Source organism: Mytilus galloprovincialis, chromosome 5 (genome assembly GCF_965363235.1).
Source record: "Mytilus galloprovincialis chromosome 5, xbMytGall1.hap1.1, whole genome shotgun sequence".
Taxonomy (NCBI): Eukaryota; Metazoa; Mollusca; class Bivalvia; order Mytilida; family Mytilidae; genus Mytilus; species Mytilus galloprovincialis.
In genome coordinates, this window is record NC_134842.1 from 25,269,232 (window position 1) to 25,296,714 (window position 27,483).

Genomic DNA, 27,483 nt, shown 5'->3' on the forward strand with positions numbered 1-27,483 from the left:
GTATGAAAAGAACTAATAAAATATGAATAATAAAAATAAATAAGGGAATAATGAGAAAATGCGGGATCATTGACAATCATACTACATGAATTTATAAACTATGTAATTGGCGGCAAAACAAATATTAAGGTGAAGCACAGAGAACATGCAAATTAATATGAATAATAAAACAAATTAGGAAAAAAGTGGAAACGGAATCATTCCCACTCATTCTACAAGTATTTCTATACTATGCACTTAGCGGCAAAACAAATATTAAGGTTAAAGACAGAGAAAACATTGTCCAAAGGAAAAGGCGAGAAGACAAAAAGACGAAATTGTACGCAACATTAGGCAAAAATTTAAAGATTACCCAACACAAACCCACTTAATCAAGCTAATGTATGACCTCTGTTCAAAAGGTCATAGGTTATCAATTCCTGATCCATTAATTATACATTTTATGCTATTACTGATATTATCCGGTGACCGCTCTATTACAGACATTACCAATAACCGTTAATTTTATACATTTCATTCGCCCGAAGGTCTGTTTTCGATTTTAAGACATGCTCTTCTTAGTAGTAATATTTTTGAAAATCCTAATATATTACCACTAGCATATATACGGGGCGCCCAATGGGACTTTTGTGGTTTATTTAACTGTCAAGAGTGGATAAATATCGTATTGCACGATCTTAGGTGGTAGAATCTGTTTCTCTAATGAAGTTTAGACGATGTGCAGAAAATCATAATTCTTCTTTTGGAATAATCTACAAAAAGATGTGTTCTTTCTATGTGACGTCATCAGACATGGTTGTTTTTTTAATGACGCCACAATGGGAATTTCAGAGGAAAAACAGAAAATTAGACGTCATAATCGAATTTTGACCAATGCCAATGGCAAACTGTGATCAAACGAACCACACGTGGATTAAATCAAAATAATCAACAGGTCAGAGAAAGTATAAATCGAGTAAGAATTAGAGAAATCAAGAATTTGTATAGTCTTACTATACATATCCTTGGAGAAATGTATATCAAAATATCAATAAACTGCCTTGTTGTAGCTGATTCTATATATATTAAATTCCTATAGAATTTATGATCACGCGTGTAATGCATACCAGTACAAATGACACTTTAAAATAAATGACCAATTTATGACTGCTACACTTATATCAACTTACAAAATATTTAAATCCTCATTTTGGTGCAGTAATGTTTCTGGTACACTCTCAATTTCGTTGTTATTGATGTATCTGCAAAATATAAATTCGTCAATTATTATCAAAGCTGTTTTTTTTATGTCGTGTGAAATTTGTGTTTATGAATAATTACATATATAGTCAAAAACGAGATAAAGGAGCTACCATTTGATTTTTAGAGGGCATCTGTGCTAGGATGAAATTTGAGAAAAGGCAGGACAGGAGTTTTGAGTAAAAAACAGGCAGGATGAGCAACTTAGCAAAAAAAGGAGGATGACAATTTATGTAAAAAAAAAGTCAGAATAAACTAATAAAAAAAGCAGGTCCGAAAAAAGTGAAAATAAAAAGGAAGAACAAAGATTACAACTATAAAAAAGATACAGGACATTTTCCTCCTAGCACCCCCCCCCCCCTAAAATCAGATGGTAGCTCACTAATGTATGTTGATCGATAATTGCTTACAATAGTTTTGCACTACTTTTTAATTTTTTAATAGTCTTTTTATTGTTAATATTTTCTCTTTTTAGTTTCAAAATGAATATTTAACTAATAAAGTTTCATTCGAAACGCTTTTCTAGATTATCCTCACCAGGAACGCTTAGACGTAAACAACTGAAAGTCAATCATACAAATGATGCATAAATAGACAGAAATAGTTTGGGCTATATGACCAAAACGGACAGAAAAAGTTGACAAATTTATCTTTGACCAATCAGCCTGAATGAGTCAAAAATTAAACTTTAGTTTAAAATAATTTCCAGATTTTTAAATTGGTTCCTGATGAAGGTAACTACAGAAAAGCACTTTGGGCTCATGTGTTGTTTTCACTTTTAACAATACATTTTTTTCTCAATCAAGACAATGTGGTCCCTACGAACATAAAAAACAGTGTGTCAGAACCAAAATACTGAATACTGAGCTTATAGTTCACCTTCACAGTGGTGTTGGTCCAGTGCTGGAAAATGCAAATTACAGTTACAATGAGTTATGAAATAGATAACACACGTTTAACTCACATCTTTGTTAATTTTCCATTGTTTGAAAATAAATCTCCAGGTAAATGCCGTATTTGATTTTCAGCAAATGATCTGAAGATATAAAATATTAAAAAAGATTGGGTACAATTGCCAATGAGACAACTATCCATCATAGTTCAAATGAAGTGGATGTCAGCAATTATATGCAACCACACGGTCTGCAACAATGAGGGAAAAAAAACATACTCTATAATCGACTATTGTAGGCCCCAGGATTAAAAAAAATGTGAACTTGAACAATTTAATCGAGAAAACGCTTGGCCTTATTTATAACAAAACAGTTTACGAAAAATGAATATGGCAGACATAAACCAACGACAACCACTGTTCTACAGTCTCTTGATTTTGGACAGGCATAAGAAACGTGCCAGGGTTAAACATGTTTTTGAGCGCGTGACCCTACACCAAATCTCGGTCAGTGGCGTAACAGCACAGTCAACATAAATACAAACTGTTAAAATTAGCATAAATTGGCTCAACTAAAGCAATCGTTTCGAAGAACAAAAACAACTTGTAACATATAAAATACAGACATAAAGCATCGAATATTTAAATATTTTATTATATTTAATGAATGGCTATTATCTATTTTGAATTTATTGAACCATAAAACTAATTTTTGACTCTTCACATTGAATAATCCGCAAAGCGGATTATGTAAAATGTGAAGAGTCAAAAATTAGTTTTATGGTTCAATAAAATCAAAATAAATTATTGCCATTCATTATAAATAAATTTCTATCAAAAATAAGGCTCAAAGAACGTTTTATATTATTTATATTAACAATAACAACGTACACACATGTTGGCGTATGAATACACAACGTCAGAGTGGGCGTGTCGCCATTAAAATTGACAACATTGAAAATAAAACTAATAATTTTAACCAATAAGAAGACAATAAAAACACCAAATTTATTTATATGATGATAATCTTTAATAATAAATTATTTCGAAGGACCAATTAGTTTACTTGGATCGTATATAAATTTAAAGGCTTCATAAACAAAATCATCGTAATAAGAAAGAAGTGATATCCCGTATTTTTATAAGAACTCTACAGGTTACAAACTTTCTTACCAAATCTTTCTTTCTTTAAAAAATTTTGAAAAGGTTTTTTTAATTTGTGGTTAAGAAATCCCTGACAAAATAATTTATACATGTATTACGTTCCTTGGAATATCAAACATGACTAAAGACATGGGCGAAGCGAACAAGTTGTGAAATATACACACCGATAAGGGGCTAAAGGATCATAACCACCCAAAAAGGGAGAATAACAATCTGAAAAGAAAAATCATCTCTGACTTAAAGAAGTTAATTTTTCAAACATTCTGTCTGAGCAGAGTGTATTTTTATTTTTATATATATTACCCCAGACATCATTCTTAGAAATCTTGCATGTTATGGTAAGCAAATGTTTCTGCATACTTTTGAAAACCGTCCGACTAAGATAATGTATTGCTGTTTAGGACGTCCCGTAACTAACATTATATTTTAGACATTTGCAACCGTGCAGAAATGTTTACATTTTATGTTTGATGTTCACTAACAAAAGTCCTTTCAAATGTTACTTTCTGAATAGTTCCTTAAAGTTATCAAACAAATATTGTTTTTGTATTCATAATTTTTTTTTTTAAATGACTCATCCGCATTTCTACCTTACAAAAGTTACAGCTGTGTTTGATTACCCAGGGACTAGAATGTATTACAAATTGGTTCCCTGCTCGACTATTAGATTGGGTCAGGATGCCAGGTTAATTTTAAATGACATTTGGAAGCTTATCGTATACAAGAATCATATTAGAAATGATGTCATACTAACACCTTCATATAATTGAACTTGAAACGACAGTCGAAAGATACCAAAAAGGAGCATTCAAACTCAAAATAAAATTCAAAGGTCGAGAACAAACTCACAATACTATATGGCAAAACAAAACCGACGAAAAGACAAACAACAGTATGCAAAACACAATATGCACGATTAAGGTGGCTCTGGACTATTCGACTGCGCATAATTTCACGCATGAGTCACAAAAGTATTTGTCGTAAATTCGATATAATTTGTTTTTGAAATATTTTGATTGATTAGAAATGTTGAATCATTGTAGTTATGTGACTTATAGAATATTTTCGTTATTATCCGTATTTGTTAAAAGGAAAAATGACATTTCACCCATTTTCACCATTTTCCCGGCAAAATTTGGGTTTTGAGGCAAAATATTTTTTTTCCTTATCGGTGACCTATGTTTTTTATTAGATCATTCTTTGAAGCTATATTTAAGCTTTTTAAATTACAGTTTTGGACCAAGTGTCATAGAACTTTTTTTGAGATTCTGATAAAATATGTCAACAAATCTTTTTTTCCTATCATTTCATTGAAAAATGGTCCCTTTTACATACCTGTTTAAAGGTAAAATTTTGAGCTTAAACGGATCGTGACCCTCTATTTTTTTTCGATCAATTTGATTCACTTTCTGTAAAGAATAAAATAACAAAAAATACGTCATTTCTGATAGAAACTTCGAATAGGCCCGAGCCACTTTAAATTACACGATAACAAAACATACGGTAGAATAATAAAGTGTTTGTTTTGCAAGACAATTTCTTTTTAAGTATGGATAGTCAGTAGGACACCAGCAATTGTAAAACAAAACAAAATATAAGTTTGAATAGATAAAAAATGGGATATTTTTTTTACAGATATTAATAGTACAATTTTTTAACTTACACTTCACGGAGAAGGTTGTTGTTGTCAAGAAAACCAATTGGAATATGCACAATCCGGTTTTGAGAAAGTAATCTGTAAATATCCAATCACAGTTGATATTTCTTTAAACGAAAAATAAAGACGTTCACATGTATCACAATACCGTCATCAGCTCAGTATTTACTGCTTTGGTACTGATTTGATTAGTAAAATACCTCTCTTAAGCTCGTACATAACACTACAGGGAGATAACTCTGTAAAAACTAGCTGAACGTTGCTTAGTAAGGAAATATTAAGCTTCTCAATGATCAAAATTTGTGTTTGTTAAACTGCTATATATCAAATGAAATTTTTCCGATAGAGTGTGTGGTGTCAAAGTAACTATTTTGTAAAAATTGTATGAAAATTAAACGAGCCGAATTAACTTCACTCCAGATGTTTGATACCACCTTAAATTATCTGTTGACAAAGTATTAAGAAAGTAATGTTCCAACGCTCTCATGCAATGCTAGCCTGATAATTTTATATAATTGGCTGTTCTTTTTTGTCCCTGTTGGTCAAACAACTTTTTGCAAATTTATGTTCAATAAATATCGGGCTTTCCAAGTTTTGGAATTGAGCGTTCCTAATGAAGGTAAACCCAGAAAAGAGCCTCGAACGCCTGTTTCTAACAAGTGTTGTTTTCAAATTTGATCATATCGTATTAATACCTATATTGTTTGTAGTAATTATTTTTTTCATCTCCTTTATAGTTAAGTGTTAACTCATTTATCCATTTTTATCTTATTTTTGTCAGTAGGTATCAAGATACGTATTTTTCATTATCACTTGGTGAAATGAAATTTTGTTGAACGGTTTCATTTATTACTATTGGTTATGACTTTCTCATACAAAGACGGTATTCACATATTTTTCATTATATTATTATATTGTGTGGTGTATCATGCAAATGTAGAATGTTTACAGATTGTAACATAATTACTTTTGTGTTTACACTATCATTGGCTGGATTCTGTTTCCGGTCTAACGGTTTACGCGGATAATACATTCAACTAATACAAAATACTGATCATCCAGGACTCGAGCACGGGACCTCTGTGTTACAAGGAAGCGTTTTGAACGACTGAGCTAAAGAAGTACTCATGTAGCTCAACCGCTTACGGCTGACTAGTACCTTTTAATGAAAGTGAAGAAATCCCGTCACACTTCCCTCACCTCAAGAGTCATCATACTATTGTGACTCTCATACACATTTCCTAACAAGAAATCCTCTATAACCACCGTGTGTTTTCCATTTAGGCGCCAAATGTAACAGGACTAATCTAACATTCAAGTAAAAGTAACGTTTTCTGGATAACTTTTTAGTTAATGTTAGCGCAGCCATAATATAACCAAACTGAATAAAGGCAACAGTAGTATACCGCTGTTCAAAAGTCATAAATCGGTTGAGAGAAAACAAATCCGGGTTACAAACTGAAACCGATGGAAACGAATTAACTATAAGAGGAAAACAACGAAACAACAGAACACTGAAGTGCAACAAAAACAAACGACAATGTCATATACATAGGAACGAACTATAGAAAACAACTGCCATATTTCTGACTTGGTACAGAACATTTTAAGAAAAAAGGTGGATTGAACCCGGTTTTGTGGCTAGCAAACCTCTACGCTTTATAAGATAAAGATAAGATAAAGATATTTTATTTCCTAATCATAGGGCTCATAACAAGCATGTAATTACATAAAGTAAAAATAAAAAGCCTTTCTCTCCCACTCGCATACACTCACACATACAACTATCGTTCTGATAGTATCGTTTATGACAATGTTAAATATACCGCTAAAATGATAACATTACATGACGGGAACACAGCACAAAAAAATGCAAGAGCATCCAAGACAGAGAAATACATAAGTAAATAATATAATAGTACATTTCAACATGTTAACCACAGAATAACAACGAATAACTATAATTAATTGAGGACAGTACACAAAAACAGCTTAACGCAGGTTTTATGTACTGTTTATGTTATACGAAGACCAGTTCTGCCCTTCTAGTCTTCGTATTTTATATACAGTACACACACCCTTGGTGTATTTCTACAAAATTGAAATTTGACTTTTTGTTTAAAAAAAAAAACAATTTTGCTGAACATCTTTGTGTACAGGTATTATAACAAAAAGTGAGATATAGGTTAATATACTATTGATTTATTTTTAATATAAAAAAATCAATTTTTGTATGCCTCTGTCTAAGGCAACGGAGACATTATTTGTTACCCTTAACTTTCCTATGTTCTGTCCGTCCGTCTGTCCCGTTTTCATTCCCGCACTCTAACTAAAGTTTTCTTTATCCAAATTTATGAAACTCATACACAATGCTTAGAACCAAAACTAGCAGACAGGATTCGAATTTTGGCAGTGAGTCACTTACCATTCCAGAGTTATGTCCCTTTTAAACTTTTTAAATATGCAAAGCTTGAGTGGTGGGCATTCGTGTCCCCAGACACATTCTTCTTTTATTGTTATACCATGTTTTTGATTGGGAGAGTTGGTAGGGAGGGTGGTTGTCTTTAAAAACTCAGTTGTTGTTAAAAAAAATACAAATTTTGAATAACCTTATTTGTTCAACGTTCGAGGTTTTCAGTCGACAGTTTATATCAAAAGATGTAATATAATCAACTTACAGTTTGGATAACTTTTCATTTTTAGCGACCAATTCCGGTGGCAAATATTCTATTTGATTGCCCATAAGTCCTCTGAAATGAAATGTGTTGAGTGTTTAAAATTATTTGAAAATAAAAAAAGGTATAAAAAAACCAAATATTTTAATTTCTCATAAATAGCTACGCAATTTACAAACTGTATGATGACACACAACATTCCACAATTAAAGTATAACGTGCCTATCATAACGTGCATAATAAAATTATGTAAAACAAAAAGAACATCACCAGTAATCTAAATCAAAAGCGAGTCTGACTAGAACGTTCGTATGTCGGTTTTTGAAGTGAAATATTTGGATCGCCGTTAGACAAACAAATGCAAAAGGAATTTGCTACACATTTTTCTATTAGGCAAATACAGAGGTCAAAGGTTCGAACACGATCATATACCAAAATGATGCCAACTATTGATCCGACTTGAACAAATGGTGTTTCAATGTTCACGTTTATCTACAATTGTCACTATTCGTGATAGCTGCAATCTGATATGGACTGTATTTCAATATGTAATAGTCTAGCACTGTAGGTCTTTCAGAGATTAAAGTTGACACTAGGTACAAACGATATAAAAAACCTTGCTAAGATATCGAATTCAGGCCATGAATCACACAATAATATAAATGATTTACTTACAATACTTCCAGGTTAGAACTGCTATGAAATGTGCTGTTTGGTATACAGTCAATTTTGTTATAATTGATGAACCTGTAAATAGGAAGTAATTTTTATTCAATACTTAAATTACTTTATAGATCTGAAATTCTTTTTCATAATTAAAACATTTACAATGTTTTTCATAGATTATCTTACTTTGATATTCATCAACGAATATTGTTTTTATACCAGTAAGGGACACCAAGACATACTTGACCTATTTGCATGCGAATGTAATCCTATTATATTGAGAGTATGTTTTTCAATACAAAATCGCTCGTCTCCTCCGGGACTCAAACCCGGGACCTCTGTGTTACTCGGCAGCGCGTTAAGTTCTTCTTATCTCGACCGTGTACGGCTGACTAAGTATCTGCTAATGAAGGGAAGCAGTCACACTCCCCCCCCACTTCAAGAATCATCATATCATATATTATGACTCTCACAACACATACCCTAGCTAGAATTCCTCTTTGAATACCGAGGGTTTTTGTTTAATTGGGTGCCAAATGAGTTTTATTTTGCCCTGGTATATTCCTTGATCCTACAAAAATGTTGACGTCATAAAACAAAATATCTGATGCCACAATGGAAAAGTGATTGTTGTTGACGTCAAAAGTTCAAGCGGCCGGGTCAGCCGGAATTAGCGATAAGGTGTATTGTTTTTATTATTTCCGAATTGGTTTAAATGTATATTATGTTATTATGCTAATATTATTATAGTAATTTGTATCCACACAACCTCTATTAGATATTATTTTAATTTTTATGAACTAACACTTATTCAAATTTCTACCAGAATCATCCAATAATTAGCAGGAAAATTACATGTTTTATATAACCATGGCTCTGAGTGCTGATTCAATGCTGATAAGAAAAATTAAATCCTCGTTTATATTTACATGTTTTTTTTTATAGACATATTGAATTTCTATCTAGTAGGGAATTTGGTTATGAGTGTTTTTTTTCAGCTCATGTACTGATAATAACAACAAAATGTATATCTTCGTTTATTTTTTCGAGTAAATTTAGACAGGTACTAAAATGTGATATTCTTTTAATTAGGGAATTGTTATGACTGTTTTTCTCTCTGTACCGATGATAACAAGACAATGTAAATCTTTACACATTTTTTCGTGTACATTCCGTGTGCCTCGAACTTATGGTGTTATTTCTATTTAGTTGTAGTCGGTTTTTATCCATCACCCTTCCATTGATAACTCTACTTTTTTAGTAAAAACATATTTTTTTTTACTTATATATATTGATCACAACTACTTTAACAATACCAGTTGGTATTCTTTACTGCACAATTACTCACAAGTATTTCAGTTGAGAATTCTTTTCAAAGGTATCTGGATCCACAGTTGTAATCTGATTATAACTAACAGATCTACAAAATACACGACCAACTGTTTGAAATGAGGTACCCTTTCTTTATTTGTACTAGATATACGGACAGTTTATAAACAGCACACTTCACACATTTTGTCAGAGATTATTGACTTTTTTACTGAACCATTTAGCCAGTATATATGCTAAATGCAAAACCAAAGAATTTGTATGTCAAAGTAAACACTCATCATTTACCTCTTGAATAAAAATGTGTTAAATGATGTTACTTTTTCGGTTTAAAAATTGTTTTTTGGTTTAAACTGTTTTTTTTTCTTTTCAAAACTACGAAAAATAACAAGTATTTTAGAGACTGGTCATTTACCTGAAAGGAAACCTTGTTTTTTTCATATTATTATTTTTTAAGTCCCCCTCCTTGAAGAATAAAAAACATAAATTAAGACCTCTCTTCCCAACCATAAAAGTTTCAACCCCAACTCTCAAATATTTGTCAATACTTTTATTTTTTACATAAAAAATACATGCATACAGCTTTTACTTACATAGTGATTAAGCAATATGATATTGTGTCAGTAGTAGATTAGTAATTTGGATTACAGGCAGATCCTGAATCAATAGAAAAGGTGGGGCGTAATTTTCGACATTGGTATATGCAAAGAGTAGTCATTTATTACTTGATTCAATTTTAGCACATTGTTCTTATTCTTGTCTAAAGAAACTAGTATTGTTTACTTATCTAGAGTTATACCTCGTCTCTCAAATTTAAATATATACCAGCTTTAATAAGTGTTTAGTGTGACTATAAGTTTTCACTTATATTTCTCGTAATATGAACAACAAAATTATTTATTTTGTATAAAATATTTTCGTTCTCCAATTATACTGTCTTACAACAAAATTATTTTCTTTTACCTGTGTACATTATTCTATTTGGCGGGAAGGTTATTTGTTCAAAGTAATGGTCGACTTTCTGAAATTATTTTAACAACTCACAGCGGTATACTACTGTTGTCTTTATTAGTCACCCCTTATTTTATTTGTTTTGACTGAAATAAATACTCAGATATTCGGGATCCCCTAGTTTTATCCATAAAGTGCCACGAAAATGTTTTACTTAGTAACCGCAACTTTTCTTTTCATTGTTTCTTTGTACATATAGTTTAAAAAGCCATTTAAAAAAAAATATATTAGGAATGTTTGGTCCGCAATGGTTTTCAACTTCGTACTTTATTTGGTCTTTTTAACTTTGCTTTATTCGAGCGTCACTGATGAGTCTTTTGTAAACGAAACGTGCGTCTGACGCAAATACAAAATTTTAATTAAGTATATCTCAAAAACAAGGACACGGACCTATATTTGTTTCTGCTTTTTAAGTTCCTTTATTTATAAACTATAAATTTATAACATACTTTTAAAAAGCTTATTATTCTGAAACAGAACATCGAACATCCTTAAACTAATGCCATCTTTATGCTCAGTTATGGATTCTACCATTAATCATGGAGGAAATATTTTATTTTTGCATTTTCGATATTAATTATACGACATAAAATGTTCACTTAGTAATAGGATGAAGTAATAAAATTAACGTAAGAACTAAGTTATTGTAGATAATGATTCACAAGAATCTTACTTATAAAACACGATGCTTCACATAGAGCCAACAGGATACACTTTTAGAAAATGCGCTTTTAGCGATTTGTCCAGTTCCTATTTGGATACGTTTTCAGATTTCATGTTATATTTCTAGTTAACAACTTATAATATTTTTCTTTCTTTCCAACCAATTCCTATGGGTGAAGGTTGCCTACTCCATCAGAACTTAAAAAGATCTAATGTGTTATTTGAAATTTACATTCAGATTCCACTAAGTAGAGTGCTGCAACAAGTGTGTTATGATATTTCTCTACTCGAGAGTTCAGTTTCAATATTAAAAGCGCAGGGCTGGCCGAGCTGTTTAAATAATTCAAATTTAACTGTTGAGAGTGGAGAAATGTCGTAATACACTAGTTATGATGATGGAATCTGTTTCTCTAATGATTTTTATCCTTCCCTTTATGCTCGGAGTTCAGTATTTTTGTGATTTTACTTTTTCTAAGATTTGCAAAAAGTTGTGTTCTTTCTTTTTAGCGTCATCAGACATCGCCTTTCTCATGACGTAAGTCACACTAGGAAATTCAGAAGAAACCAAGAAAATTTGACGTCATAATTAAATTTCGGCCAATCATTTGCCGAGAACTGATAGTTCACTAGTGAGGAGAAATATTTCTCTCACACCGATCAAGAAATGTGAAAATAGCACAAAAATTAGAGAATATGGTTTTCTCTACTGCTTTGAGTATATATTCACATCCAATTTTTTATGGAAATATTCTTTATAAAGCACAAAGGTGTCAGTATTCACCTCAGAAACTTACAAAACCTTTGAATAGACTTATTAAGAAGGGATATAATTACGATACTGTTGTCAAGTCATTAAAGATTGCATATTTTGGCGTTATTATTGAGTCACTGATAAGGTCTTTGCATCGGAACTAAACACATTTATTCTAAAAAGAGTTATTGGCATGACACGGGTTATGTTCTTCTCATATATGTTATGATGGTATGATACTAAACCCCTAACGGGAAGGATTGTGCCTGATGTTCATATGATGAAATCATAATCTGTCAGTCAGTTTAATTGAAGTCTGGAGCTGGCATGTCAGTTAACTGCTAGTAGTCTGTTGTTATTTATGTTTTATTGTCATTTTGTTTATTTTCTTTGGTTACATCTTCTGACATCAGACTCGGACTTCTCTTGAACTGAATTTTAATGTGCGTATTGTTATGCGTTTACTTTTCTACATTGGTTAGAGGTATAGGGGGAAGGTTGAGATCTCACAAACATGTTTAACCCCGCCGCATTTTTGCGCCTGTCCCAAGTCAGGAGCCTCTGGCCTTTGGTAGTCTTGTATTATTTTAATTTTAGTTTCTTGTGTACAATTTGGAAATTAGTATGGCGTTCATTATCACTGGACTAGTATATATTTGTTTAGGGGCCAGCTGAGGGACGCCTCCGGGTGCGGGAATTTCTCGCTACATTGAAGACCTGTTGGTGACCCTCTGCTGTTGTTTTTTATTTGGTCGGGTTGTTGTCTCTTTGACACATTCCCCATTTCCATTCTCAATTTTAATCATTGGTTCCAATGCTAAATGTATCACAATAAAACTGTGCCGTTATGCAATCAACAATCAATATATTTCAACACATTTGCAATTTTTATTTCAGAAACACCTACTTTAACATATTGTTTTAACAGGTGCTTTGATGGTATAAGCCTTTTTGTGTTATTACTTAATAATAATACATATTAAAAATATGTTCTGTAATTTATTTAAAACTACATGTACTTACAATCGCTTCAGATTAGTTATATTTTTGAAATCGCTGCTTGATAAATATCCAATCAGGTTATGCTGTAGCATGCTGAATAAAAAAAAATATACCTGTTTTTTTGCTCAATTTATGTTACCTGATAATGGAAATGACAATTTTATCAATTCCAATTTGTATATGTAACTATAATGAAAGAAGCACGTGATAGATTACGTGCGTCTGAGGAGCTTTGTTTTTACATGTTTTATTTACCTTCACCGGGAATGCTAAACTCTAAACATTTTAAAGCCAGAGATGTGTAAATAGGCTAAAATTTTAGGAGCTTCATATCCAAAAATTATATAAAAATAATTGCCAAATTCATTTAAAGTCAATTTTGTCTTAGAAATTGACGGTTTAATTTCTAAACAATTTTGTTATTCATGAACGGGGAATCTGAATTAAATCAGTACATGTTTCAAATCATGACACTACGACATACTGAATATTTAGCTGATGATAAAATATATAAACAATAGGATTCCCCTTTTTTCATTCAGGTAGACGGCATTGTGTATATATTTTGCGCTTGTCTTATTTCAGGTGTTTGCAAAACTATATAATATACGATCACTTATCGCGGTAGCCCATGTTTTGGCTTTATTTTGTTTTCAATTAGCGGTAATACACAAATTAGTATGGTAGCGATTCATATCATATGGATTTAAGATTTTTAATACAGAAGCTTTAATATTTGAATATTGACGCCATGCAGTAGCTATATCAGTTTCTTATATACCCTGCGAGTTAACTAATGCAAGGGAATGTGAACTATCCCTCTAATGGTGTTAGTCTTATAAACAATAAAAAAAGCTAACCTCGCCAAGCTTTTCTCCTGTTTCGAATAGATTACAAATATTTGTAATGTTTTCTGTACTGTAAGCTTTTAGTTTTCACCCCGCAATTAGATAGAGATTATTTAATATCAAGTTTTGTATTTTTTATAGAAATACAAAACAAAAAGCATGTACGTGAAAAGTAAAATCACAAAAATACTGAACTTAGAGGAAAATCAATTCGGAAAGTCCATAATCACATGGCAAAATCAAATAACAAAACGCATCAAAAACGAATGGACAAGAACCGTCATATTCCTGACTTGGTACAGGCATTTCCAAATGTAGAAAAATAGTGGATTAAACCTGGTTTTATAGCGCTAACCCTCTCACTTTGATGACAGTCTCATCAAATTCCGTTATATTTACATTGATGCGTTAACTAAACAGACACAATAAATAAAATAGTCAAATATGGGTACATCAGTCATCATCGTATAACAATTTTAAAAGGAACAATTTAACAGAACACAAAAACATCTATCTACAAACACATTGATTGATTTGTGTGTCTGACGTCAGAAAATTTTATACGTCACATAGATTTGTCGTTCAATGTGCATACAAACAATTTTAAAATTTACATAGGCAATATAGCATATAGTTAGCATATAGGATTAAAAAATCAAAAGTATGTAAGAATAAATTTCAGAAATAGACCGAGATTGAAAATAGTCCTAAAGTTATATATAGAATTTATAAGAATCCACAAATAGTTAATTCCACTACGCGATTGAATGATTTTGACGTTTATGGTTCAACGTATTTTGTAATTCATTATAGAAATATATCATAATGACATAAAATAGAACAATATCTTACTGGCGGGATTTTTTAAAGTACAGAGTCACGTTATAAGAACCAAAGAAATACAAAAGTGGCATATACAAAACACGCCACCAAAAAAAGAAAGACAATATAAATACATTGACGATGTGTATAAGTACAGAGCCACGTCAAACGGATATCACATAAAACCATTCAACAGTAAAAGTAATATTAATAATAAATCAAAGACAAATGAAAGGACTATAAAACACGTTAACAAGATGATAAACAACATCAGTACGCAGAATCTATACATCAAGACCATCGTGTATTATTTGTGAAGTTGATACGGAACATTTTTCAGCAAGGTCTTGGTACCTTCCGATGAACTTTTAAATCAAAGGGCGAGACGTTCTTTGGCATACCTCTGGATCATCAACTTTCTACTCAGACACTGATGACGTTTTACAAAGTCTGAGTAGTAGCTGCAAGCTCTTGAATATCGAATAAGTTGGGAAATATATATCCCATATGCAGGTGAAGTTGGTATATTGCTACTAAGGTGGGGAAAATTTATAATTTCAAAATTAAAATCGTCTCGTTTGTCATAGATTCTGGTACTGAGATGACTGTATAAGGGCACTAAAGTGGCATGTGACGTACATTGTAATTTGAATGATGTCGTTAGCTCAAAATTAAAGCAGGATACACGAGGAATATTATTACAAATAACGCATACTAACATGGCTGATTGCCGTAATTTGTGTTTATTTTTATCATTAACAAATGTGATATTTCACATGTTGCAGATATTTATTTCTTACATCTTTTGTGTATTGACTGGGAATCCATCGTTCACCTCTGTCCAATTTAGCATCTTACAGTCATAAATATATCCATCTATTTCATCTGTGCACGTGCAGTTAACTAAACCGTCCTTAACACCCCCACATGAATAACTGGCTCTCACCAAGAGTAACACAGATACCAACGTTAGCATCATACATGTATTGACTGCTTTAAAAATACCACAAAAGACGAAAATTAGTTATTACATAATATTTAAAATGAAAATGCTCCTCCCTACCTTTGAAAGTCAATGTCCCTTTTAATTCATACTATTAATGACTAACCCTTGATAAATGGTGAATTGATGATATTATTATACCTTCTTGCAGAAAACTAGTATGGCCATCAATTATACAACAATAAAATACTAAAATTTTTTATCTATACTTAAATAAGGTTCAGGAAAAAATATCAATAGTTTAACTGAAAACTTTTGCAGATTTAAAAGACACTATTTGTCCTAAGTACTTTTTCATTGGGTCTAGAACCTCATCATTTTATTTATTCAGCTTTATTCTATCTGACTCATTGTTTTCGAGCGCCATGATAGGATTCAAATCGTGATCAATGCCTTTTTAATTGTATTACATAGAAAGCGTTTTTATATCAATTACTTAATTTGATAATAAATCCTGTATCGTGACAGTCCACATCATCTTTTGGGTAGTTATATACTATGTATATTAGTTGACATTAACGCATGTGTATCATATGGTTCTTTTTCACTTCCGGCTCTTAATTGCCATCAGTTATTGTTCAATCTGGTTTTCTAACGACCTATTCTTAGATCTAGAGTTGTTGACTTGTGCAAATATAAACAAAATTGAAAAAATGTAAGGATGTTCTTATCACAAGCATAAAACCCCAGCCGTATTTGGCATAACCTTTTTCAACTTTTGATCCTCAGTGCTGTACAACATTGTACTTTTTTTTTACTTTCGAACTTTTATATCTGGTCGTCACTGGTAAGTCTTGTGGACGAGGCGCGTTTTTGGCGTATTGAATTTTAAACCTGATGCCTTTTGTTATCTATTATTCATGTGTTTCTTTGCATAATACGTTCTCCTATTTGTTTGTATTTTAGTCCTGTAATATTATGTTGTCATTTTAATGTTATATTTAACATTGCCATTAAAGTGCGAGGTTTGGCATGCCACAAAACCAGGTTCAACCAACCTTTTTGTCCTTTAACAATGTCCTGTACCAAGTAAGGAATATGGCCATTGTTATATTATAGTTCGTTTCTGTGTGTATTAAATTTTAACGTTGTGTTTCCGTTGTGTCGTTTATTTTCTCTTATTTGTTTGTGTAAATTCACATTACTATGAGACGTGTCACAGTACTTATCTATCCCAAATTCATGTATTTGGTTTTGATGTTATATTTGTTATTCTCATAGGATTTTGTCTAGTGCTTAGTCCGTTTCTGTGTGTGTTACATTTTAATGTTGTGTCGTTGTTCTACTCTAATATTTAATGCGTTTTCCTCAGTTTTAGTTTTTTGTCCATGGATTTATGAGTTTTGAACAGCGGTATACTACTGTTGCCTTTATTCATCGCATACTTCTTAAATGATACTTTGTACAGAAAAAACATGGATTTTGATTTGATGGAAGATGTTTAGTATCCTCTTTTTCAAATAGATACATTTTTCGTGAGTAGACTGGTCACGTCTTATGGTAGTTCGAGGGCTTGACATATACACACCCGTGTCTGTTTATAAAGATCGTGTTTTTTTCGGTGCTGTTTGACGATGTAAAGCGGCACTCAAAGCGCCGCTTCTGTGTACCTTTTGATTTGGCATGCGCGTACAGTGATTTTGTGTTGTGAATTGATACACCATATCTATCAGTGACCATTTGTTTCCATTACATTAAAAAATATGTTTTCTTGCTCTGTGTATATCATTAAATGTTTTCCTGTTCTTGAGGTGAATACCTTTATATAATTATACATCTTTGACGTATTCATTTTTGTATTTATTTATTTTATGTGTGCTGTGTTATTTTCTCGCTTCCGGTTAGAAAATGCCTGTACCAAGTCAGGAATATGACAGTTGTTGTCCATTCGTTTGATGTGTTTTATCATTTGATTTTGCCATTTCATTAGGGATTTTCCGTTTTGTTTCCTCGGAGCTCAGTATTTTTGTGATTTTACTTTTTAGATTGTTTATTGATATTGTTTCGCAGTCTACATAAATTGTGTATCCTATTTATACTTTATCGCCTAACATATACTTAATGTGCTCCATTGTTGTGTTTACGGGTATTGTTTCTGTAATTTATAGTATAATTGTTTGAAATGTAATGATAAAATTATTAAGATTTCTCTGCCTGATATATTTTATAATTTGTTAATATGTTCAATACACAGATGAGTCGTGATAAGCATTCACAATCCATTCAAACAAATGCTAGAAGCTGTCTTGAACTTTCAGTGAGGTCTCAGTTTTGCCCCATTTTTAAAAATTGATTCGACTTGAGATGAAGAACAGTAATAAAAGAGCATTTTATTGTTTTTTTATCAAGTGCGTTCAATGCTTCTATATCATGTATTAATACACAATATCCTTTCTTTTTCATTGGTTAATATATGTATCATAATTTGGAAGGATTCTGTTTTATTGACGTCTCCCTTCATCTCCGTTTGGATACCGCCTCTGTAGTCTCTCGGTAAGGTGTTCGTCTCAATTGCGGGAGGTCGTGGGTTTGAACCCCGGCCGGGTCAAACTGAACACTTGAAAATTGGTATTTGCTGCTTCTCCACCAAGCACACGGCATAAATGAGTAAGAGCATAGACTGCATGGTAAGCTCGGAGATAGAACAATGTGTCCGGGTAAGGTGACATGCCTTCCTGTGGACTGTTACCTTGTGAGCTAGCACGTTAAAAATCCGTCTTAGCGTGTCGGTCTAGCACAAAGCAGGGTAAATATTCATATTATATTTACCTGCTCTCGACCTAAATGTGCATATTAATTTGCCACAGGACGTTAGGCAGCCATCCATCATCATTATCATCATCATCTCCATTCATTCTCATTTTCTTGTTAAAGTATAAATCTCATAATCTCGTATAGACTAATATTCGAACAATTGTTTGTATCGATTGTGTAACCTCAGCTTAATCCTAAAATGTTTTCACAGTATTTCTGTATATCATATAACAGACCATTACTGGTCATTTAAATGCATTCCAATTACATTTTATACAATTTGAAAACATTTTGGAATTCATTTGAATCAATGAGATAAAGATGACAAATTAACGGTCTGAAATTAAATTATTAATTTGCAGAATCATTGGCAATCATAAAATAACAAAAATACCGAACTCCGAGGAATATTCAAAACAGAAAGTTCCTAATCAAAGGGCAAATTCAAAAACTCAAACACATCAAACGAATGGATAACAACTGTCATATTCCTGACTTGGTACAGGCATCTAAATCTGGTTTTATAGCTAGCTAAACCTTTTACTGGTATGACAGTCGCATAAAATTCCATTTTATTGACAACGATGTGTGAACAAAACAAACAGAAATAATAGGTAAATTTTTTTGTGTAATAATCTTAATATCTATTAAACAAACAAATATGTTAACAAAGAAACACAAAAAGGAATATAGACACGCACATAAGTAAAAATGAAAAACAAGAATACAAAAAAATCACCATAGCGCAACAACACAATGACGGGATGTATAAGTACTGAAACACGTGAAATGGATATTACATAAAAAAGGATTAAACAGTAAAAGTAATATTCAGAGAGACAAATAAAAGAATACTATAACACGTTAACAAGATGTAAAACAACGACACAGTAATCTATACTTCAAGACCATCGTGTATTATTTGTGAAGTTGATACGGAATATTTATCAACAAGGTCTTGGAACCTTCCGATGAACTTTAAAAAAAAAAGGGATGAGACGTTCTTAGACATATATCATATATTCTTGTACTGAGATAACCGGGTATGTTAAATTCGAGATAAAAGTCTAAAAATGAGGCAGATGAAGCCGTGTCTGTTTTATTTCAATATCTACTTCTGGAGGATATATTAATAGAACCCAATCAGAAAAGTTTTGATTGTTAATTGAAAAAACATCATCATTATATTTAAATGTGAAATTAAATGATCTGGCTTCTTTTGATCTTTTTGTTTTTGAAAATATTTCGTGAATAGTTAACATTTTTTGTTTGTTTCTGTAACAATATTCAATAGTAGCGCATACGATGATATTGTCGGATTATGGTTTTACTTTAGTGGTAAGTATTAGTGACAGGTCAGAGCAACGAAAACCTGCTAATGAGATGTACAAATGAACTCTAAACTGCTAGTAACAAATGGAATCCGTCAGTATTGATGTTTTTTTTCAAAATAACACATATTCATCCCTTGTCCAATGTTATAGTAATCAAATCTTTATAATGTATTTTATTAATTTAAACACACAAAATGAAAACTTAATTAATTGGATATATTTACATTTACAATGTATGTTTAGTCTGATATTCATGTATATATGTTCCGGACCATATAAGTATAATATACTCTTGTAGTTATTAACCGCCCGGATAATATGAGTACTTAGACCATATAGGTATTGTAAGTATATAGAACGACGTGTATTTATTCATCGTGTGACTATGTACTTGTTCATATCTAGAACTTTTTATTTTCTTTCAGTTAAGGCCAAATGTGTGGTGCTTATTAATGAAATAAAAGATAATGGGAAAATTATGTTCTAATAAATGCAATAAGAGATTAAAAACCAATTCTTCAGAGAACAATTGAAGGTCTTTCCACCTCGATAATAAGAATGAAATTAAAAAAAAAACGATGTTAGAAAATATCACTCCTTGTTGATGTCATTTGGTTCTTCAAATTTATATAAAAAAATATGATTAATAGGTTTATGCAGAAGACTTAATTGTTTTATTTTGAACAGAAAATAATTTTTAGCAAAGGTCAAAATCAAGAACGTCAAATTGACCTTTGACCTTGACCTTAATTTCAAGGTCATTGATCTCAAATCAAAATACCCCAGGTCAATCATTGGTATGGTTGTGGAGAAATACTGATTTCAAATACATAAGGGTAGAAAACTCCTATATGGGTTAACCAAAACACTTTGACTGAAATAGGTTGAAGTTGCGCCTTATTGTAAACAGTTATTTGGCAAACACATCATATCATTCACTGTCACAGTTTCTGTGGAATAACGATAACAAACCAAATTCAAAATTTAGAACATGACCTTGACCTTTGACCTTAGCCTCAATTTCCTTCAAATGGACCAAGGACTTCATAACAAAAGACTGTAGGCCTCTACGACTTATAACGTATGAATTTATCCAACAAATCGCCTATCAAAGGGAAATAACTCCCATAAGATATCTTCCGATCACTCAAGTCAAAATAAACCAAATCATTCTCAAGAAAAGACGAACAAATTGGTGCAAACAGTTTGCTAAAATCTTTTTCGGTTTTAGAGATATAGCGATAAGAAGAAAAAGGGGACGCGGGGAGATAACTCCTATAAGAATACGTGTTCGGTCACACAGGGTGAGTTTTGAAACCCCCATTACTGTTCAACATCATTGGCCAAAAAACCAATTCGATATGTTACAAAATAGCATCTCAGACGGCAGAAAAAAAAATAATCAGAAAGAAAAACAAAAGGTCTTTCCACATTTTTTTGAGCTAATCAATAAAATAAAAGATAACTGTTTTTGTTATAAAGACAATCTGAGTTACTTACGTTGATGCGTGAGTTTGGATTTCATTTGAAAATAACTGATAAATAATTTCCTTATCGTCGACTTCAACCACTACATACATGAAACTGTTTTAGATCATTGTAAACCGATTCTGGTGAGATTTAAAACTTGTGAAAACGTTGCCTTTAATGTGTTTACTGTCTATCACTACAAAAAACGATTAATTATACTATTTTGGTGTCATTTATATTACTTTAGGAGTATAGACACCCTTCATAGGCGCGGACACACCCATCATGAACAGGGGTGAAACCTTCAGATAATATTAAAAAAATATAAAGGGGTGTTCCTTCTTCCAGAAAAAAAACCTGGATCTGCTATTGCTGCACAAGATATGCACAAAGATAACAACTACAGAGGATTTTGGGATATAACATTTCAACATATCAAGCAAGATCTGGACATGCTCCTGATATTTTTTTTAAAAAGTTGAATGTCAGAAAATACCTGTATACAATATTCGAATTCTAGATATAATTATGTTCAAAACATATACTACAGTAAAAATACATTACTTGACAATTTTATTTATAGATCGTTTGTATAAAAATAATCGGTATTTCATACCTTGTATAGACAAGGCACCGCCGATCAATTGGAAACCAAAATAATAGCATCAGAATGTAACATGCAATCATACAGTTTCTGCTACAAATTTAAAATTTATCTGACTAAAACGATCTCAAAATTATAAGGAACTACCAATGGTTTCCTTTTTTATAAGTCTGTGAATCTTGTTTGTATATTTTATGGAATAGGTTTGCCGTTGATGACTGATCTCTAATAATCTCTGTTAATTAAAAACACGCCTCACCAGATTCTGAAGATTTACAGCTAGGCTTATTTTGGATACAATTGCTTATCGTTAAAGACCCCGTGTTGACCTCTAGAAGTTTGTGTTGTTTGTTTAGTTCAGTTGATGTCTTATTGACCTAAACCAATAGCCTTTCAGTCATGTATGTTGTAAATAAATCAAATGAAAATAACAAAAGAATTGAATACTATCCACTATCAATATAACAGATTTTGTAATTCGTTATTACGCATTAAATTCGTTATAACGAATTGTATAATTGGTTATAACAGATTATATTCGTGATAACAAATTGTGTAATTAGTTATAATTACAGTTTTTTTTGTAATTTGTGATTTCGGATTATACATGTTATAATTCATGATCACAGATTTTTAACTCACCTGACCCACAGGGTTAAAAGTGAGCTTGTCTCCTCACTTTGCGCCCGTCGCTGTTCATTAATTTTTACAATACCGATTTAGTTTTAACGATTTCTTTTTGCAAAATTAGCAAAAGGGATTGGACACTTAATTAGGGATATTGTTTTTTTTATTCACTACTTTCTATTTAAAGTATTTTAAACCGCGGCGATTTTCTTCGGGTATATCGCCTAGTAATATATTTTACACATAGACAACATAAGTAGTTTCGCCAACATGCTTTATCGAATTGTAAAACCTAGGAAATAAATCTAACAGACCAATCGCATTCAAGTATCTGTTGAGATGCTAATAATTCAAGAATTATTTGATAATGGCCGGCGAAAACCTTACAAGAGTGCATGTAAATCATAATCAAACGACAGATATAAAGAAGAAGAAAAAGAACATAATGTGCAAAAGTAGATTAGGTTAGCCTGAAGTGAAGTGAAGTGATAGAAATAAATAAGGGTATCTATAAAGAATTGTGCGATGACCAACATGGCCAAAATAAGACACAATGGTAGAACAGGATCAATTGCAGCTCTCAGCCATGTGGAATTTTGTGTATAAAAAAAATTGTAAAAAAAAACGTCAATGAAGGGAAAATGTTCCTATAAATAGTAATCTAACAATTTTTATGTAAAAAGACAGTACATAAATCTTGGGATTCTAAGCAATTATCTATCTATACCGGTTTTCAAATTAAAATTAAAAAAAAATCAATTTTACCAATGTGTTCTATCTAAGGCCGTATCTTTGTTTTTAAGCTGGCGGACTTATATTCGATTTTTCCCACTCCTTATATCTTGTGTTTGTTTTTAATTCACATGCATTCCGATTATGTTTCATCATTATCAAATAATTGTTATATTATTAGCATATAAAAAAATACTTGAATGAGATTGTTTTTTTAGATTCCCCCCCCCCCCCCCCATAGGTTTACACTTCGATAAACCTTTTTGTCGAAACTACTTTATTTGCCTCTGTGTAAATGTATCCATGCGCTCAAAAAAGACTTGAAGGCCGTACTTTGACCTATAAAGGTTTACTTTTACAAATTTTGACTTGGATGGAGAGTTGTCTCATTGGCACTCATACCACATCTTCTTATATCTATTTAAATAAAAACAAGAGACTATCAGAGAGACAGCAAACCGGATTTTCCTGCAGAGGTTGAACCATGAACAGTTGAGCAAGTATGGACACAACATTTAAGCTTAAAACAGCTCTGAATTTGGATTGTGATTGAATAATTTAAAAATAATTCATATATTATGGTCTATTAATGCCTGATGACGTCACATATAAAGCACACAAGTTTCTGAAAATCTTTGAAAAAGAAGGAAAACAGATTCCTACACTATAACTCGTGTATTACGATATTTCTCCACTCTCGACAGTTAAGTTTTAGTTATTTAAAGAGCTCGGCAAGCCTCGCGCTTTAAATAATAAAATTTAATTGTCTCGAGTGGAGAAATATCGTAATACACTTGTTGCAGTGTAGGAATCTGTTTCTCTTATGATTTTTATCCTTCTTTTTCAAGGATTTTCAGAAACTTGTGTGCCGCTTTATATGTGACTTCATCAGGCATTGTCGCCTTTTTTCATGACGTCACAATAGGAAAATTCAGAAGAAAACAAAACATTTAGACGTCATAATCAAATTTCGACTGATCATTTGCCGAGAACAGATTTTTCACTAGTGAGGAGAAATATTTGTCTCTCACCGGTCAGGAAATGTAAAAATAGCACAAAAATTAGAGAATGTGCATTCTTGTGTTTCTTTACTTAGCTTGTTTGTTGACATACTTTAAAAACGGTGTAAGCCTACTATCAAGCCTCTCTTTGTTATCGAGCTATACACAATGTACATTGTAGGAATCATATTCATCAGCAATATCATTTCTGAAGCAACATATTAACTGATTTATTAGAAATAGCAATTGAGATGGTTTGACAATTAGAGTTAGGACTAATGACATAATATGACTGTGTCCCCCATGCAGCTCTCATTCATTGGTTTAGTTATATATGCTTTTCTGCACTGCCGAAGATTTTTTAGGTGTCAAGAATGGGAAATAAATTAACACCTGCATAAAGATGTACCTTTGTAAAAATCTATTTATTTAATTCAAATAAAATGACTTTAATTACTTGAATAGATTGCCAAACTAAATTTAGCTTCGATTTAGGCTGTAACAGTTATTGACTACATTTAATTTAAACGCAGCAAATTTAATTATTTTTACAAGACGATTATTCAGTATTGTAGTCAATTTTACAGATGAGTGTTACAATTGAATACTTCCCCCTAAAGAGATATGTTTGAAAGGCAATTAGTAAAGGTAAAATACGAAGTTTTCACAACATAAAAAAAAAATCTGGATTTAGTTCAAAATGTTGTCTATATAATTAATGCCGTTGCATTTACAAATTTATAAAACACATGTGAATAAGAATTTAAAATACATATGTAAATATTGAACATTATTGTTAAACCAAACATAATGTCCCTTTGGACTTGACATAATTCAGAGTATTTCCAACAATAACAACAATGCTTAATTCTCTAAATAACGAAATGAAAAATAAAACAAAATTACAGAGAACGACATGCAAAATAGACATACAAATAGCTCATATACATCCATTTTATTTGAAAAATTGGTGGGTAGTAGTAGTCTTGATCTTTGTCAATCTTACCACATCTCCTTATTATTACATAGCATGAGAGAGATGAGCTACCATTTGTGTAGAAAGCAGTGGCGTATCCAGGGGGAGGTCCGGGGGTTGGAACCCCCCTTTGTTTGGATGATCAATGCATTTGAATGGGGACATGTAGTTGGAACCCCCTTTGTCCTGGGTTTGGACCCCCCTTTTTAAAATGGCTGGATCCGCCCCTGAGTAAGGGATACGATATGAAAACATCATGGCTCGCTTATCATTTTGATTAGTTTATACTGCTTTTTTGACGAGAATTGGAACAAAAACATAACAAGAGCACAGAGGCCATGTAAAACCTGTGGAGTCCCAGATGATAAATCACATTTCCTTTTGTATTGTGACAATTACATAGCATTGCGTACAACTTTATTTGCTTATTTATTTGTTTGAAAGAAAATGTACTATTATTTTAACATACTATTGCGTCTAGTAGACTAAAACAGATTATAAACCCCACCCCTAACTTGACTTGTTTGTCACATAGGAGTCATCATTGAGCATTCTTTAGAACTAGTGAGCGTGCAAAAAACAGCGTGATATTTTTTCTCTATATATGCATGTTTACTAGCAAAGTGAAACTCGACTAGAGCGCTCTATAGTCGGATTTCTCCTTGAAAGTAAACATGCATATTTAGAGTAAATATAAAAAAAGAAGATGAGGTATGATCGCCAATGAGACAACTGTCCACAAGAAAACCAAAATGACACAGAAATTAACCGTACGGCCTTTAACAATGAACAAAGCCCATACCGCTTGGTCAGCTATAAAAGGCCCCGAAATGCCAAAGTAAAACAATTCAAACGAGAAAACTAACGGCCTTATTTAAATAAAAAAATGAAAAATCGGTTGACTGGTAAATATATAGTACAAACAAGTGATATATATTGAAAAATCTAGAATTTATGATAATAAGGGGGAGGGACGGTCGGGGTTCATACCAGGATCATGTCATCAAGCACATACATGTATGCGTAAGTTACTAGTAATAAATACTTACAAGAAATGCTTACATATCTTCCTCAATGATTGCGGAATACAAGATTACGTACGCATTATTAAAACTAGTTATTCAAATGTTTGTAAATGTTTACAATGTTTTAATTATAATATCACGGTGCATATCTATACATGCAAATTAAAAAGAACAAACGATTTTGTAATTATAATACGAAGATAAACGTATTCAAATATAAAATTTACAATTAAAAATGGATATAATCGAGTATATATACTGCAAAAATTAAACTAATACATCTATTATACAAAGTAATACTATTAAACATCGACAAAATCGAGTGAAGTCAACGTATATTATTGCATATTTGTAAATCTAGATAAAATCATTTCGAAAATGTGTTTTTAAAATTAGATCTGTCTTACCCTTGTGACTGACTGTTGGTGTTTATTATTTTCAGTTCGGTGCGTATCGATCTGCATGGTATAACTCTGCATGTTAATATGGAAAGTCATCCTGGCTTGACATTGATAACACTTAAAATGTAAACTACCGGTCATGCCAGGTGAGGTGAGCGTCAGAATACAACCTGTCCGAATATAACATGAAAAATGTCGCTTTTAAAAGAATAAAAGTAGAGCCTACCAAAGAGGTACAATCACAAAAAATACTGAACTCCGAAGAAAATTCAAGCGGAAAGAACCTAATAATAGCAAAATCAAAAGCTCAAACACAGCAATTGAAAGAACAACAACTGTCATATTCTTGGTACAGGCATTTTCTTATGTAGAAAATGGTGGATTGAACCTTGCAACACCGAATATCTCTGTTATTTATATTAAGTCTTGCAAACAATACGCTATTGTACATATCTGTCATCATATACATGTTTATGGAAATAAATTACAAAACAACTATTACCAATCGATGAATTAATATTCAAATTAATTCTATTTCCTCATCATTAGAGAGGTTATATGTTGGAATGCGCATTTGGTGTATTACGAAATGCTTAATATTAACACTTTCAAGAGTCGATACCTCTGCTGAGGACAATTTTTTCCAGAGGGTATCACCACCCACTAGCTCAGTAATTTGGTACTGGCATGATATAAAATTGAGAATGGGAATGGGTAAAGCTAGGTTCACACTGCCGATCAGACCAACTCGATCAATCTCGATCAAGAAAAATTAAGCGATCGGTAAACTGGTCTGTGTCAATCGACAAGAATGTTCGGGGTGGTCGACCTTAGTCG

At 31.9% G+C, this 27,483-nt stretch overlaps 2 long non-coding RNA genes across 2 annotated transcripts in view; one reads left to right on the forward strand and one right to left on the reverse strand.

The window, feature by feature from the left end:
• Positions 1–27,483, forward strand: part of LOC143075473 (uncharacterized) — a 425,173-nt gene that overhangs the window by 107,622 nt on the left and 290,068 nt on the right. The gene's annotated exons all lie outside the window — the stretch shown is intronic.
• On the reverse strand, positions 1,170–5,061 carry LOC143074413 (uncharacterized). Its single transcript, XR_012977842.1, has 3 exons — positions 4,959–5,061; positions 2,204–2,275; positions 1,170–1,241 (listed from the first exon to the last, which is right to left on the reverse strand). It is a non-coding gene; the product is annotated as an uncharacterized LOC143074413 (long non-coding RNA).